The 12,682-nt window shown below is 43.0% G+C and overlaps 1 long non-coding RNA gene across 1 annotated transcript; it reads left to right on the forward strand.

The window, feature by feature from the left end:
- The first annotated feature begins 1,212 nt into the window (after window positions 1-1,212).
- On the forward strand, window positions 1,213-4,489 carry LOC128805414 (uncharacterized). The gene is made up of 3 exons (XR_008436425.1): window positions 1,213-1,306; window positions 4,015-4,170; window positions 4,285-4,489. It is a non-coding gene; the product is annotated as an uncharacterized LOC128805414 (long non-coding RNA).
- Window positions 4,490-12,682: the final 8,193 nt, after the last annotated feature.

Genomic DNA, 12,682 nt, shown 5'->3' on the forward strand with positions numbered 1-12,682 from the left:
GCAGAATTTCCCTGAGAAAGCTGTAGACAGAAGAAAAGGCCACCCATCCTAAATGCCTTCTGCCTGCCCTTTTTTTGGGTTGCATCAGACTGTTTGAAAGAAGGCTGCATTTATCATCTTTGATGCCTCCAGCTCAATGGTCAATTCATATTAGATTCCACAAAAGGCAGTGAACCAAATTCATCTCTGATACAATTCCATTGACTTCAATGGTCTTACCAGAGGGATTAATCTGGCCTAATATTATAGTGTTAGAATGTGTGTGTGTGTACTATTAGCCCAGGCTCTTTGCTGGAGATCATGCCGTGTAAAAGCTGGTGGCTGTCGCAGTTGCAATTTGCTCAAGAAAACCAATTCCTTTTGAAGGAAGGATTGACCCATTGAAGTTCTCATTACAAAAAAAAAAAAAAACAAAAAACAAAAAAACAAAAAAAAAAACCAAAACAAAACAAAAACAAAAAACAAACAAACAAACAAAAAAAACCAACCAAAAACAAAAACAAAAACAAAAAAACCAACAACCAAAAACCCCCTCCAAATCTCTAATCAATTTGGAACTGCAGCTGAATTTAGATGTATATTTGCTAATTTGGTGTATTATGCATGCAAATATTGGTATAAAAGGTGTTTCAATTATTTTCTAAGGCAGGGACCTATGCATTCTGCACAGTCACAAAGAGTTTAAATGGAGTTATTTTTCCCTGCCTATAGTCGTTCTCTCTTTTAAGTACCCAGGCAGAAAAAGTAAGTTTACTGCTTCTAGCACAATGGCTCTCTTCACTTTTAGGTTTGGGAGACCTGGGTGACCTACGAAAGTTAATTAGAAGGTTAACAAAGACTAAGGCAGAGTAGAATACAGCGCCTCTCCTCCAGCCAAAGATGTCATCCATTAATTAGGGAAATCGTTAAGGTGGCCTTTATTGAATCCATAGAAAATTGTCAGTTTGCCGTCGACAGTTTTGATCAGATTTTCCTCTCCCCAATAACACTGCCCTTAATCGTAGGAGCCGCGGAGGGTTCGGGATGGGCCGGGAGGGGTGCGGGGGAGAGTGTGTGCACATAGGGGGAGTGTGTGTTTCAGCGACATTACAGTTAAACAGCCGCCAATTGTGACGGCTTTGATTCTCAGGCTTACATGGCATACTTATTCCATGATGTAATCTTTATTGAACCTGGAAGCTTGGGGGTGGGGGGCAGGGGGCAAATGAAAATCGCTGCTGCCGCTGCCGCCGCTGCCTCTCAGCCGCAGGAAGCCCTGGGAGTTAATATTGCAGTCATCATAGGCAGAGCTCGCTGCTTTTGCATGGTAATACGCTATCTGACTCCCCTCTCCTCCTCACTGAAGAGTGTCTGCTCCCAGCGATGAGAGCAAACAGCCATCTGCACAACAGACCCTTCACTTCTCCAAGAATACGTTCACTTTAAAGTTGAAGGGCCTTTTTTTGTAGATCTTGGAATTTTTTATACTGTTTTTTGCAACTACAGTACCAAATTGGTGTTGCTATGGAGAAATTCAAGTGAAATGTTGGACAGTCCTGGAATTTTAACATGTATGTTTTTTAACCTGCTGGGAGAACTGGCTAGCTGGAATTTTTACTGGTTTAGTTGTGACAACTTTCCCTACACGTTGAAGGAAGCTATGTCAAGGATAGTGGCTGCAGCAAGTCCAACCTGTTCAGTGTTGAGACCAAGAAAGTGACCTAGCATTGAAGAAGTGTTTTGTTTGGACATGGGAAGCCATCGCTTTCCAGGGGAGGAAGGCAAAGACAAGGACTAATGCAGTCTAGGATGTTTACATTTAAACAGTGCTGTCCTAGCTCTAATGTGCTGGAAACTATTGCCTGGAGCCATTGCTTTGAGGGTTTTAAACATGAGGAACCAAGAGCTGTTTGGATAACTAGAGGTCTATATCCTGTGTAGCGTGTGGCACATGATGTCTTAGAAAGATTTTAAAAATAAAACAATTATATTAAATATTATTAATTATATTAAAGAATAATACTATAACTGACTGGTGCTCAGGATAAATTAAGCACAATTCTGGGCTGTTAAAGACCAACATGCTATTGAAAATATCTTGCACTTGTTCTTGCACCTCAAATTCTGGTAAAAATCTTCTTCATGTTAGCATGAATTTCTCTACCAAGAAGAATTTGCATGTAAAATACCAAGAAAAAGCAAGTTTTTATATTTACAGGGCACACATCTGCCTCATTGCTTAGATATTTCTATACAATGTATTATTTATATGTATATACAATATATGTGTATTATAATTCAAGCTCTTTTATAAAATAATTCAAGTTTGTGTTTTTAGAATGCAGAAGATAAGTATCATAGTATCATTAGTATCACAAGTATCATAAGTATCAGCACAGAAACAGTAGCAAAGAAATGCTGTGCTGCTTCTGGTATGCTCCCTGTGACCCTCAGGTTTTCTTCATGCTTCCTGTGCCTGAAGGGAGTCCTGGTTTGAGCTGGGACAGAGTTAGTTTTCTTCGAAGTATCGTGTACAGTGCTGTGGTTTGGATTCAGCCTGAGAGCAATGTTGGTATCACACTGATGTTTTAGTTGTTGCTACATAGTGCTTACCCAAAATCAAGGACTTTACAGTTTCTCATGTTCTGCCAGCAAGGAGGCGCAGAAGAAGACAGGAGGGAGCGTAGCCAGGACAGCTGACCCAAACTAGCCAAAGGGATATTCCATGCCATAAAACATCATGCTCAGTATATAAGCTGGGGGAGTAATCTAGGAGGGGCTGACTGTGCTTCGGGGACGGGCTGGGCATTGGTCAGTGCACAGTGAACAATTGTGCTGAGTATAACGTGCCTCTCGGGGTTTATCTCTCTCTTTTTGTTGTCTTCCTTTTCATTACTACTATTGTTTCAATTATTACTATTATTGTTATTATTATTTTATTTTTCAATAGTAAACTGTTCTTATCTCAACTCATGGCTTTTATCTTTTTTTCCTATTCTCCTCCCCACACCACTGGGGTGGGTGTGTGTGTGAGTGAGTGGCTGCCTGGTACTGGTTGCCAGCTGGAACTAAACCATGCCATGGATATGGAACAAGGTATATTCCATGAGCAAAGCTTTCTCCATGTGTTGAAGGGCTCCCAGAGACTTGTGATTTAAACTGGACAGGCACTGTGTTCCCGCAGCTCAGTTTTGGACATTTTTCTGGTTTAGGCTAAGAAACAAACTAACTCACCCATTGTGTAACCACTGAGATCTCCAGATAAAGTGCTGTAAGAGGGCCACACACTATTATTCTTTTGTTACGGAGTGGCAGAGGTTGTTCGAGAGTTACACTGGATTTTTATATGTTTTCTTACTTCCTTTTGTCTTCTAGTAGCAGTCCTGTAGCTTTGAGAGCCTTGGACTCCAACTAGAGGCAGGTTCCTAAATTTAAGGTGGCATCCCTGGGAGGTTTTGAAAATCATTCTGGGTAGGGCAACACAGGGTCTCTGTTGCATAGACATGTTTTCATGCCACTACATCTTCCCTATGGAGTGCTCATGTCAGCGTTAACTTTGACATTCCTGCAATGAATTTTATGGCACTATGGAACAGTATTTGTACAAAACCCCTGGTAATCAGTGCACTACTAATGAAGGTGTATGAGCAGGATCAAATCTCAAGTGTAGGAGAAGCTTATTGAACCTACAGCTATAAGAAACATACCAAGCAAGAGATTATGATTACTTAGAGATGATTTTTTCTCAGCTGATGGTCCTGGAGTTGCAGACCACATTTGTATATTTGGTATGGAATTTTACTGCATTTTTCATGTGATTTTTTTTCCTCTTGGCAGCTGTGACTGTGAGCAAAACAAACAAAAGTCACTGCAAACACAATTTTACAGTGATTTCAGTTAATACAGCTTTGAGAAGGCTGGTAAAAGATGCACACACACTGCTTTTTAACTATATTCTATATAGCAGCACTTAAAAGTGTCAGAGAAGTCACTGGCTTTGAGGTTTTTTAACTCAAATTTCTTAAATTGGCCCAGGATGGAACCAGTTACAGGAGACAAGTCAACAGAAGACCAGTCAAAACTGATGGAAGTTCTCTAGAGCCTGGTTTTGGCTGCTTGTGTAGTTTCACCCCCTGCCATCTTTAAAAGCATCACGGAAGGTATTTCGGGGAAAATCTGAGTATCTAGAAGGTAGATAATCCCAGTTAACTATAGTCATCTGCTCCTGTTTTCATGTGCAGAGTGCCTTTTTCTATTCACAGTGGGCAGGGGAACACTTGTAAATCTCACTATTTTGTGTTTCAGCCTCCCATGTCAAGATAAGATGAACTGTGCCCTGAACATGCCTACTCCCCTCCTTGGAGTATAAAAAGGATCTGGAGAATTCATCTGAGTTAGGCTCATTCTTGAAACTGAGTGCTTCAACTAAAGCAGAAGCATTTTCTTGTCAAGGGACTCCTGAATATAACAACTTGTGGGAGGAATGAAGGACCACTGCAGAGCTATGAGGTGGAAAAGGAGCTGGCTAGAGAAGAGAAGACAACTGGCTATGCTGGAAGGGAATTTCACTCCTGGAATATCTCAAGATGATTTATATTTTTAATAAATAGATGGATGGATGCAAAATAGAGCAGTATCAGCTACAAAGAGTAGGACGGGACTATTCAGGAACAGATGTTGGCCTGTATAAATAAAATGGATATGGTTTGTAATTGTGCAAAATGCTTTTAAAGGTGCATCAGAAGCATTTCTACTTGAAGCCAGGAGTTCATTACATAGAAATGCAAAAAGGGGGAAAAAAGTACCTCCTTCTCTTACTCACCACACTCTGACATGAGACTCCAAAGTTACAGGGGTGCCAAGTAGGCAAATGTAATTCCACTTTATATCAAATGAGCTGTTTCCAGTAGAGAAAGGAAAACAGGAATGCTGTGCTCTGCCATGCACTGAGACTTCCTGTGGAATTCTATGAACAAAACCTGCAGAAATGGAGGCTATCACAAGTGACTAAAATAAGGTCTAAATACCCAAGAAAAGAGCATGAGACCTTGCAGAAGGGATTAAAGCAACATCTGAAGGCTTTGCTGAAAGGCTTAGGAGATGGCCTGAGACTGGAGGTAAAATTTTTTAGGGGCAGCAGAAGCTGGAACAAGTTCAAAATAAATGAATAAGGAACCAGTAACCAGATGGCTGAGGACCAGCAGCTTTTCCGGGGACAGAGGAGGCCAAGGAATCTTTGGCAAGCTTGGAGGTTACTAACTGAGCAGGACAGCAGTGAGGATTAAAAAAGCTAAAAATACCAACAGCACAAGGAAATCAAAAAGTTGCAAAAGTCAGAAACCTGATGTGGAATTAAGTTTGTCAGAGGACTTCTACTGCCTAGCTTTATAACACTGTCACAACTGCAGAAACAGGAAAGAAAGAAGTCAAAGTGTACCAATACATAAGAAACTGGCTCAAAAATTGCAGTGAATGATCTGAGAAGGCATGCCCAGAACCCTTGTGTCAGAGAAGATGGACAGCAACAGTGTTTCCCAGGAACCAAATAGGTCTGAAACATTACCTGCAGGGAAAAAAAAAAAAGAAAAAAGCTTAGTTTCCAAACTGGGGTACACATTCCAAAGCCAGAAACCATCCCAGTAGATGGGCTCACTGGGGTCTTAGAGAAGAGAAGGGGACAATCTACCCAAGCTAGGAAGAACCTGAGGATCCTTCCCTCCTGGCACACCTCCATTAAAGTCTGCCAAGATGCTTTGGCAATGGACCAGTTTAGAGGGACTCAGCTGGACTTGGCCTGGCCTGCAAAGACCGGCAAAAGGAAGCCAGAGCCATTCTGAAAGGTGCTGGAATTTGTCACGGGGCTCAGCTGCAGCTGTGTGCTGAAAGCGGACATTGCTACGGGGCAGAGAGAGAGATCAGTGCTGCAGACACCAGGAGTATGGGCAAGAGTCTGCACATGGGATGGGGATCCTCCTTGTGGCACTTCTGAGTGATTAGAAGGAAGGATAAAGGTGGTTTGTGCGAAGGTGAAAATGTTTGCTAAGCCCTGTTAACTGCTCATTTGAGGGGAACAGGTAGAGAAATACCACAATAACTACAGCCTGGAGTGTGGCCAAAATGGAGTAACTGGTGGTACCCAGTGAAGGCCTTTGCCCAGCTTTGAAGGGGAAAAGGTGCAGCTTATTGACCTGAAAGTACAAGGAAGTAGAAGGATCAGAGATAGTAGAAAAAAGCTGAGGAGGATCCAAGATGCATCTTGAGATCGGGAAAACCCTGGCAGTGAATGCTGCTGTGCATCAGGGGTAGTGCCTGCATAGGCAGGTTGCTTTGGAGCAGAAGTGCAGGTTTGAAGCTAATGCTGTGATGATCCCAGACTGGCTCTGTCACAGAGCCCCTGAAGTGCTCACAAGCTCATCTCGTGTCAGAGAACACCACTTGGCAGCAACAGTTGTGGGGTGGGCTGTTTGGGCCAGAGAGAAGCTGGCTAAATGTTATATGAAGGAAACTCCCCCAGGCTGCAGGCGCTGCAGATTTGGAGGCTAATAATTGTTGCAGTCCTTTGTTGAGCCAAAATTCTTGCTAACACCAACAGAGCCAGAACATATGGTGATTGTGCAGTTGTGAGTTATGGGCAGCAAACAGAGAGAGCGTGAGTGCTGGGTCAGATGTCTTTTTAATGACTCTGGTTAATGAAAAAACTGTGAAGCTCTGCCTCTGGTAAGGGATCAAGGATAGCTCCTCTGTGTCCTGAAGTCACTTGTTCTACTTCATAATGAAGACTCAAGGCTCATCTTTAGAGGCAATGACCCATTAAACTGCCCCACACTGTCTGAGGAGAAGGCATTGTACAGACCACTGAAGACCTAAAGGTGCCTTCAGCAGTAACTTGGACGTCATCCACAGGTCTGGTGAGGGGAGGTGGTACTGCGTGCCCTGGGACAAAGTAGAACGCGCTAAAAGAAGTAACACCATTGTAGCTGTGGCCACTGCCGTGAGAGAATAACACCTTGGATATTGCAGTCTGCTTTCCATACTTAGTTTTAAGAAGAGTTGGCAAGTGGCAGTGGAAGCAAAGAGCAGGGGTGAAGGGCAGGAGACAGCATTTCTACTGCGTCAGTAAGCAGCACTTGAAAGTGCCGGCTTCTGGCTGACACTGAGGGATCTTGGAAGCAGTCACTGCAAAATAGGTCCCTCTCAGCCTGTCTGCTCTGCTGAGATGGCTCAGGGCACACTCAGAGACTGCTGGTAAGAAAGGCTGCATTTACAACTAGCCTGGGATCAGATCAAGGCTACCACTGAACTTGAGCTTCCTGAAATGAGAGTTGCTCTGAAAAGGGCTCCTTCTCATGGACACGCAACCTGGCAAGAGAGAGTTTTCTCTAGCAAAAGGAAAAATATGGCTGTGCACAGGACTGGGCGATTTCCCAGGCAGTCACAGATGTGCAGAGTTTTGTGGGACTCTGAATTTACTACGAAAACCTCATTTGTGGGTTTGCCAATATTGCAGACTCACTTTATAAACTGGGTAAGAAAGCACTAACTGCAGTGGCATAAGAGATTTAACCACTTCAGAATTAAGGTTTCCTGTTTCTTGGCAGATCCAATTTTAAAACCCCATAGTGGGTTTTTTTCTGGGCCGCTCTGGTCCCAGATGCAGGTCTCTGTAGATGGGAAGCTGCTCTGAAAGAAAAAATATGTAGGTTATATCAATGTGAAGATTTATATTTAATGTATAAATTAAAGATCTAATATCAATGATGGTCTAAGTCATTGCGAACCTTAGTAAAGAGGAGTTCAGAAGGCAAGGTTGCCTACAAATGGGAGAAGTAGTAGCATATATAGTCACATCTACTCCCTGGAATAAGTAAGGTGCTACAGACAACTTGTCCCATCTGCCTACTAGAAGTCAGTTTCAAATGTTTCCCTGAACCAGATTGCTCAAGAGAGGCACTGTAGAAGAGAAGATAGTCCCTTGACTTCCATAACATGGTTCAAAGTTTTCCAGTGTGTGTCCTGAAAACTACTCTAGAATCAGATATGCTGGAGAAATGTAGATACATCCCAAAGACTCTGCTTTGGATGTAATGTGTTGAGGAACTAGCAAATTTATTGGAAAATGCTGTCATCCTTGAGTACTGGAGAATTGTCACTGCCAAAACTGTCATTGTCTCATTAAAGAGGAAAGTATGTCAAAGGTGGGAAAACTTTTCCAGAAACGGTTCTGGTACAAGCCGATGATCCTAAATATCTCACAGCTCAGTCCTGAGTTATACGTGAATTTTGAAACTGCCAGACATTTGGAGAATGCAAAAGTAATTTGGACAAACTATTAGAGGATTTGTGATCAGTAAAACACAGTAAAAGGCATAAGAAATTGGGCAAGAAATGAACTCCTTGCAATAATTAGGTTGTTGGGATGGAATAGACATACAGAGTAAGGAAGAAGCTGGCTGACAATTTATTAGGGAAGGGATGCAGAAAGAGAGCCCATGACTGTTTCAGTCTCCTGAACTTCTCCTGCGAACAGGAACATCCCCAATGTGGAAGACAGTCTGTTACATGTTGTACGTGGCATGTATTGTACAGCTGAGGACTGTAGGTCACATTATCAGCTGGAAGAGAGAAGCACAGCTTCATTTACTTTCATGGAACAGCACCCACTCCCCCCAGCTGCAGATTCACCTCCTCTGTGCTCTTCTGCTCCATTAAGGCAGCAGTTTTTCCCAGAAACTTTGTTTTCTGGGCGTTGCTTTTTGCTGTGAGCATTGGGAGAAGACTAAGTGCGTCCTCCAAGGGTGGACCTTGAAAATAGTTGAAAAGATAACTCCTTACACAGCCACCCTTTGCAAGCTTCTCCTGCACCTGAGGAGAACCCAGCATATTTGGCTGGGGTAGTTCTCTTACTCTGCTTCAGAGAGGGATCTGTCCTCATGACTCCTGCCTGCTCTGCAGTGTGTGTAAGACTTTTGTATCAGTCTCTGGAAGAAGAAAATTTTGTTTGCTTTTCTAGAAAGTGAAAAAAAAAAAAAAAGCTGAGATGGATCCTCAAAAGTTACCTTGTTCTTATCAATCTAAGTCCCTGTCTAAACTTCCAGACGACATAGACAAAATACGCTTATGAATAGAGTGAATAAAATGTAACCCCACCTGCTGCAGTGGGAATGGATGAGAGGAAAGTTAGGGAGGGGACAGGATAAACTGAGAACATGATGTAGGAGACAAAAAAAGGCAGAGACCAGTTTGTCCCCTGCGTCCTGTACAGCACCTTGCCCAATAACTCTGACTCCTGAGAGACTGTGGGGTTTTTCTATGGCATCTAAAATTATGGAGGGGGTTTTGACAGGCCCAAAGATATGGAACTGTGTCCCTTGAGCTCGGGGAATTTCAGAGGGGCAGAGATACCCACAGGGAAGGGAACTGAAGTTGGTAGGTACAGACTGAGGCAGGAGGTAGGAAGGCAACGAGGTTATGTCACATTTGCAATAGTAAGAGACAATTCTGGGGACGGCAGGGGCCCAGCTGGTGTGGAAAGGAGAAATCTCTGCTTGGAAGGAGCATCTGCAGGAACATCAATGTCTCTCCACTCTGAGTCTGTTCAGCAATGTCTTCTGGTCCATCAGGATGGGAGAAGTAGTACCATTGGGAAACCTTCTCCTTACCTAGTCCTGCAGGACTTACTGCCTCAGCTCTTAGTCCTTGATCTGAAGTTCCTGGAGGTCCTAGGGGAGCTGGGACCCCTCAAATGTACTGTGGAGAGGGGAGAGTGTTGCATACCTAGGAGGGCTGTCCTGCTTCAGGGAGGCCAAAAAGAGATAGAGGCTTGCACTGAGAACTTGTTGCTTCTTAATCAACAGACCTTGTTTGAACAGCCCGTGGAACAAATGCCGCTTCCTATCGTGCCATATTGCTTACAATGTTGCCACATAGCAGCTAAACTGAAATTCTAAACTTCCCAGGTCATGAACTCTAGGCTGTCTCAGGCTGTGCCAAGGCATGCCAGAGCTCAGAGCACAGCAAACCTCCCCGAAGTGATCACACCCACAGCCCGTGAAGGTGGCTCACTGCTCCCTCCGCCGGGACTGTTACCCAGGGAAGCTGAGGAGGATGTGTTCTTTAACTCCAGTGGGCTTGGGATCAGGTTCATATTCCTTTTGAAATCCTTGCCACATGTGCAAACAAGTTGCACTGGGTGGTGTAATTTGAGAAAGAAATTAAATGAAGAGGTGACGTGCCAACAGCGTACACAAAACAAGGGAAGCGTTTCCAAATCACAAGCTGCCACGGAGCAACGAGTTTTTACATAATAGCAAAATTAGGGTTTGGATGACTGGTATTCTTCAACAAACTTTTCAGAAATATTTCCTGGAGCAAACCCAAAAAGAGAATCCTCATTTACCCTATTCCTTTCATAAGTAATTGAATTCACTTGTTTAGGGTTTCTGCCTCCTCCACCTTTCATTCAGCAGCAATGTGAATTCTGCTAATCTCTCTACAAAACAGTCAATCTCCTCTAGTCTCACTAACCATCATTCAGCCACCCAGTAATGAAAAATTGCTTTGATCCTCTCTGTTTGCTTCATCTCCAAAAAATATCGCCATTAAAAAAAAATTAAAAATCTTTCATAAACTATTCCACCCAAAGGAATGTATATGATTAGCTCAGTGGATTTTCTTTCCCCCTTGCACTGGGTTGTTTGAGAAACCCTGAGAGCTAATAAGATTGCAAAAGTGGCTCAAAGCTTCAGGAATGGGTATACAGCATTAACATGAGTGTCCAATAGTTATGCAAGCCACAGAAAATTACATAGAGGAGAAGAGGGAAAATGCAGGGAGCGGATTAGTAGGCACATTTTCTTTCTGGATACCATATTTATGAGTAAATGTGGGTTACAGATTTTTTCAGACTGCAGCCGTCCTGCTGCATGCAGCTACCCAGTGCTGTATTCACAACGTATTAACTTGGATAAGCAGGATGGTGCTTTCGACATCTATTCGGGGAGGAGATCTGAAAACCATCTCCCCAGGAGATTACATTACTTGTCAATCATCTCTCTACAAGACAGAAAACTTTCCCCACATTTTGGGATGGGGGGGAAGGGGGCAGCTTACTGCAGCCTGTCCACCTTCATTGAATGTATACTTTTCTACTGGTTCATTTTCCAATATGAATTTTCACAGCAATCAGCAAAAATTAAAACCTGTTCAGAAAAAACACACCCACAATCCTTCTTCTTTGTTCTCCTTGGGAAAAGTACAGAATTGCAAAAGACTGAAAAATATTGCACTTCTGTCTGAGAAGAGATAAGTAAAAATTAATGCCTCCCCAGTCCTCTTTTTCTCCGGTTCTGTGGAAGGCATAAACAATCATGTCTTCACTGGTGAAAGTAGGTGTTTTTTCCTCATTCATCTGCCTCCCTTGGAAGAGAGTAAAGCCAGCCTCGTACAGCACAAATCTCCATTAATTTCCATGATGAATTTTTACAGGCTGATTTCTTCCTGCCTCCAGTTCTGAGCCATCAGGTCATGAGATCTGCTGCTGTAAAATACGCTGTAACACCTGGAAAAAAGTTACTGCACTTTGAAGTCATGTAGCACTCTTCAGGAGAGAATCGGAGGCACACTGTAAACACTTGGAGCCAGATCAAGGGAACACTGCAAGTGAGTCATTTTACTTGAATGAAACACACTTCCATTCTCCACACAAATATGTGTCTATATGTGTGCTTTTATTTTCCTAGACACATTAGTTTTAGTTATTTACCCATTTGTGCTCCAGATAATTACATGCTGTGGATTCAATTGGATGCAGATTTATTCTTCACTTCCTGTCCTAAATTCTCTGCAATTAAACAGCTGCTGTGTGCTTGGTGTAATAAATTTACACAAAATCTGGGATGGTTTGGCATAGCAGAAAGGTTGTTTGGCATGGGCTTAGGACAGCTACATTATGTACAACTGGCAACCCCTGTGCAGGTTATGCTTTCTCTCCCAAATGAGAATTGCCCTACTGCAACCAGAACAGGCCATTTGCATGACAGAAATGTTTACAAATTTATAAGTTGTTTTGCTTGGCTACATAGAATATTATGTCCCAACCTGAAAAAGAACATTTTCTTAGTTTTCCTGAGCTAAGTCTTTCAGAAGACTTACTTGAAAAGGAATAAGAAGAATAGATTCTCCAGGAAGCCTCTGTCTGCAGAAATACCTCCACTTAATTTTATTAGGTGGAGCTTTCTCCTGCTATTGCTGAGAAGGATGGGAAATAGAGGAGGGGCCTTCTTTACCTATTTCTGTGTATGCTATAGTATTTTGCAGCATTTGCACTGTCATCAATCAAACACACAGATCAGATGGTGATCTCTTCCTTTGCCAAGGCACTTACTGGCCTCCATCCTGTACTGACCCACCTCTGTCAGGAACAGTTCCCACACCTCCAAAACAGGCATCTCCCCTTTGATATGCGCCATTATCCACACAGCCTGCCCATCTCCCATGGCATTTGTGGCCTCAAGTGACTGTGGTCTGTGTGCCAGCATGAGCAGCACACTGTTCTTTTGGGGGAGCAGATGTAAAGTCTGCTCTAGCGGGGCCTGCAGACTGGAATTAGAGATGTACTTCTGTTTATGAGTTAGCACACGTGTCTTTTTGTTTCCTGATACCTTCTGCATAATGAAGTCAATGAGAGTTAAACTCCTCAGCTGTG

Source organism: Vidua macroura, chromosome 3 (genome assembly GCF_024509145.1).
Source record: "Vidua macroura isolate BioBank_ID:100142 chromosome 3, ASM2450914v1, whole genome shotgun sequence".
Lineage (NCBI taxonomy): Eukaryota > Metazoa > Chordata > Aves > Passeriformes > Viduidae > Vidua > Vidua macroura.